The sequence below is a fragment of the Ovis canadensis genome, chromosome 1, assembly GCF_042477335.2.
Source record: "Ovis canadensis isolate MfBH-ARS-UI-01 breed Bighorn chromosome 1, ARS-UI_OviCan_v2, whole genome shotgun sequence".
In the NCBI taxonomy this organism is placed as follows: domain Eukaryota; kingdom Metazoa; phylum Chordata; class Mammalia; order Artiodactyla; family Bovidae; genus Ovis; species Ovis canadensis.
In genome coordinates, this window is record NC_091245.1 from 144,477,419 (window position 1) to 144,482,666 (window position 5,248).

The following is a 5,248-nucleotide window of genomic DNA, read 5'->3' on the forward strand; positions in this document are numbered from 1 at the left end:
GTTTTGGTTTTATTCCTTTCTTTCTGCATGCATAGAGTAGGAGGAAATTCAAATCCTTAAAGGTAAAGAATTTAGTGAGATAAATCTCATCATGTGATCCAAGGTATATTTTTTTAAACATTATACTCCAAGTGCTTTGATTTGCAATTAGTTTACAACAAAGGGATAGCACATACTGAATTCAGGTTGAAATAGTCTTTGCCATGGAACTGGTTACACATTTCCTCTTTGAGAATAGCTTTGGATTTCCATGGCATTTCATGCTATTCTTAGTTTTAAATCTTTGATTACAATAATTGCTCACTCATCTTAATTTCTCTCCAATCACCCTCACTTCCACACTTAAGAATCAGTAAAGCAAATGTGAATAGATCAGGATGGCTTGGGATAAATAAGAAATCTTGGGAACTAGATAAATTATTAATCCATTTTTCCAAGTAGACCAGTCACAAGTTTGACTTAACATGTATGACTGCTAACTCTAACTTCTGGCTTATGTATAGTTTTTTATTTTGACATTCATTGGTTAATTCACACCTGTGTTACTCTCTTAGTGTATTCACTTATACTGATGCTACAATATACTAGTAGGTTCTGTGAATAAGAACTGCTGATTCTAGAACTCAAGCAAATGATTTAAGTCGGATGATAGAAGGAAAACACATCAGAAAAGTTATTTTGAAGGAAAACTTAAAGCATATTTCATAAGCTTCAACTTTTCATTCCCGGAAAGAATTACAAGTACTTCAAATATCTATAATTACAATAGAACTTGTAAAGGCAGCATCTCGTAGAAATTTTAAGTGGCACTAAGAGCTTTGACCAAAAAAAAAAAAAAAACCAAAAAACTAAAAATCATTAAATATTAAAATCATCTTCTGGAAATTTTATAATTACATACACATACATTGCTTTTATGTCACCATATTTAATTCAGAAATAGAAATTTTGTCTGCCAGGTGCTGATCCAGCCAAGGTACTTTTCTTTTGTATTTTTAGAGAAGAAAACTAAACTTCTGAGTTTACTAAGGTCATGCAACCAGACAGAGGAAGCCCAGAGTCTAATCTGAAAGTGAGAATGAAGTCGCTCAGTCGTGTCTGTCTCTTTGTGACACCACGGACTGTAGCCTACCAGGCTCCTCACTCCGTGGGATTCTCCAGGCAAGAGTACTGGAGTGGGTTGCCATTTCCTTCTCCAGGGTATCTTTCCAACCAAGGGATTGAACCCAGGTCTCCTGCATTCCATGCAGACACTTTAACGTCTGAGCCACCAGGGAATCTAGCTTTGCCTAATATCACTGCTTTACTGTTCCGCCATACTCCATGACTTGACATGGACAATTAGGCTGAGATCTCTGCCCTCAAAAGATGCTGTCTAAAGGAAAAAATACAAATACGTAGACAACCATTTATAATACACATGAAAAGTAGGATACATTTTGCTAGTTTCAAGGGAATTTTAAGAAAAAATTGTTTTATTATTACTTTATACTGAGCTAAAATTGACCTATAACATTGTGTAAGTTGGACTTCCCTCATGGCTCAGCTGATAAGGAGTCTGCCTGCAATGCAGGAGACCTGGGTTTGATTCCTGGGTTGTGTTGGGAAGATCCCCTGGAGAAGGAAATGGCAACCCACCCCAGTATTCTTGCTACCTACTCTAGTATTCTGTCCATGGGAACAGAGGAGCCTGGTGGGCTACAGTCCATGGGGTCTTGAAGAGTCAGACATGACTGAGTGACTTCACTTCTTTTATGTATTGTGTAAGTTTAAGGTGTACAATATGATAATTTGCAACATTTATATGTTGCAATAAGAGGACCCCTGTAGTGTTAGGTACAACTATCACATCACATAAATATACACACACACACACACACACACACACACACATATATATATATATATATATATATATATATATTTGGTGAGAAAACAATCTAGTCTTTTAGCAATTTTGAAGCGTACTCTATTGTTGACTGTAATTATGTTAAACATTATATCTTCAGGACTTTTTCATCTTCTAACTGCAAACTTGTATCATGGGAACTTTTTGATGAGATCAACTGCATTTGTCTCGGAACCTCAGAGAAGATTTTTGTTGAAGAACAGGCTTGAGAAGGAATAGAAGCATTCAAGACAAAATGGGAAGTAGGACATGGCAGCAAGAGGAAATAGTGCAGGTAAATCGCTTGAAACATAAGAGAACATCTCAAAATCAGAAAGCCACAAGGAAGTACGTGTGATGAAGAACCCAGAAAAGAAGAGGATGTGTAGAGACTTCAAGTCTTAGAGATCATGCTGAGAAATTTGGACTCTATACCATGAACGATTAGAAGTTTTGGGAGGGTTTTAATCATGAAAAAAATTTCATTTACTCAACAAATATTTGAGCGCTTATTTTCCCCAGGCAGTAATCCTATTCATAAATTAGAATAATTTCAGAAAATAATATAGAAGACAGACCAGAAAAGAAAAAGACTAGAGTCTATTTCAAAACATCTAGGTGAAAATAATGAGACACAATTGAGAAACAGACTTAATCTATTTCACTGTTGGATCAACTATTGTCAGAGGGTAAATGATTGTGAAGATGGTCTTAGTAGTTATCTCTTCTCATCTTTCTCTCCCCTACCTGTGTGTGTACCTGCTCAGTCACCAGCTGGGTCTGACTCTTTGCAACCCTTTGATCTGTAGCCTGCCAGGCTCCTCTGTCTATGGGATTTCCCAGACAAGAATACTGGAGTGGGTTGCCATTTAGTTCTCCAGGGGATCTTCCTGACCCAGGGATTAAACCTGCATCTCCTGCATTAGCAGGTGGGTTTTTCACCACTGAGCCACCTGGGAAGCCTATATATCTTATGCTGCTATTGCTGTTACTGCTAAGTCGCTTCAGTTGTGTCTGACTCTGTGAGACCCCATAGATGGCAGCCCATCAGGCTCCCCCATCCCTGAGATTCTCCAGGCAAGAGTACTGGAGTGGGTTTCCATTTCCTTCTCCAATGCATGAAAGTGAAAAGTTAAAGTGAAGTCTCTCAGTCATGTCTGACTCTTAGCGACCCCATGGACTGCAGCCCACCGGGCTCCTCCATCCATGGGGTTTTCCAGGCAAGAGTACTGGAGTGGGGTGCTATTGCCTTCTCCGATGCTACTAACACTTTAATTCATATCTCCCCCCACTTTTTTCTTATCTTCTTCACATTTCACAAACATTCATGTAGAAGGGTAGATATGAGGAGACAGGCAAAACAGTTCAAGTAATTGTGTTCTATCATAAGTGAAGTGAAGTGAATTGAAGTCGCCCAGTTGTGTCTGACTCTTTGCGACCCCATGCACTGCAGCCTACCAGGCTCCTCCCTCCATGGGATTCTCCAGGCAAGAGTACTGGAGTGGGGTGCCATTTCCTTCTCTAGGGGATCTTTCTCACCCAGGGATCGAACCTGGGTCTCCTGCATTCCAGACAGACGCTTTAACCTCTGAGCCACCAGGAAAGTAGGTTAATTTTTCAAAAATCTTTATCCATGCTCCCAGGACCCAGGTTCTGTGGTTCACAGTAGAAAATAGATTTCTAATTTTCTTATTAGACTTTATGTTTTAGAGCTCTTTAGGTTCAGAGTAAAATTGAGTGGCAGGTACAGAGATTTCTCATATGCCCAAACACTTGCATAGCCTCCTGCATTATCAACATCCCCCACAGTGTGTACCTTTGTTGCCATGGATGAACCTACATGGATACATCATTTCTTCCAAAGTCTTCAGTTTGCATTAGAATTCACTCTTGGTGTTGCATATTCTATGTGTTTCAACAAATGCATCTGACATATATCCAAAATTGTAGCATCATGCAGAGTAGTCTCACCGTCACAGAAATCTGCTGTGCTCAACCTATTCATCCCACCTGACAATTACTGATCTTTTTATTGTCTCATTGTTTGTCTTTTCCAGAATACCATAGCTCTGGAGACATACAGGGTGTAGCATTTTCAGATTGGCTTATTTCACTCTGTATCATGCATTTAAGTTTTCCCTATGTCTTTTGCTAATTTATCTTCAAGAAGGTTTTATTTGGAAGCTTATACAAACACAATATTTCATATCATTAATATGTTTATATTCTTTTTCTCATTATAATGAGATAGTTTAAAACCAATTTTTCATTAAATACCACGTGATTGCCTTCAAATTTCGTTTAATTTATTCCTGTGTGCTATAAAAATATTATCATTTCTATGAATTTCATAATGTGAAAAAGGGTTGTGAAGCAGCCATGAAATTAAAAGACGCTAACTTCTTGGAAGAAAAGTTATGACCAACCTAGATAGTATATTCAAAAGCAGAGACATTACTTTGCCGACTAAAGTCCGTCTAGTCAAGGCTATGGTTTTTCCTATGGTCATGTATGGATGTGAGAGTTGGACTGTGAAGGAAGCTGAGCGCTGAAGAATTGATGCTTTTGAACCGTGGTGTTGGAGAAGACTCTTGAGAGTCCCCTCCCCTGGACTGCAAGGAGATCCAGCCAGTCCATTCTGAAGGAGATCAACCCTGGGATTTCTTTGGAAGGAATGATGCTAAAGCTGAAGCTCCAGTACTTTGGCCATTTCACATGAAGAGTTGACTCATTGGGAAAGACTGTGATGCTGGGAGGGATTGGGGGCAGGAGGAGAAGGGGACGACCGAGGATGAGATGGCTGGATGGCATCACAGACTTGATGGGTGTGAGTCTGAGTGAACTCCGGGAGATGGTGATGGACAGGGAGGCCTGGCGTGCTGCATTTCATGGGGTCGCAAAGAGTCGGGCATGACTGAGCGACTGAACTGAACTGAACTTTAAACTTCAGATGAGGATTTTAAACCTGGGGCTTCTCAATGGATTTCAGTGGGTGGGTAAAATATGCAAGTGCCTGTTTTCCTGGAGAGATGGTCAGTATTCTTTATCAGATTCTTCCATGTCCTTTCATGACTTAATAACTCATTTCTTTTTAGCTCAGAATAGTATGCCATTGTCAGGCTATACCACTGAATACTGTCTACTTTATCCATTAAAAGATTTACTATTAATTGTAGTCATTTTGGAGAAGGCACTGGCAACCCACTCCAGTACTCTTGCCTGGAAAATCCCATGGATGGAGGAGTCTGGTGGGCTGCAGTCCATGGGGTCGCTGGGAGTTGGACACGACTGAGTGACTTCACTTTCCCTTTTCCCTTTCATGCATTGGAGAAGGAAATGGCAACCCACTCCAGTGTTCTT

The 5,248-nt window shown here is 39.7% G+C and overlaps 1 non-coding gene across 1 annotated transcript; it reads right to left on the reverse strand.

The window, feature by feature from the left end:
- Positions 1-3,419: 3,419 nt before the first annotated feature.
- Positions 3,420-3,491, reverse strand: TRNAS-GGA (transfer RNA serine (anticodon GGA)). Its single transcript has one exon. It is a non-coding gene; the product is annotated as a tRNA-Ser (tRNA).
- Positions 3,492-5,248: the final 1,757 nt, after the last annotated feature.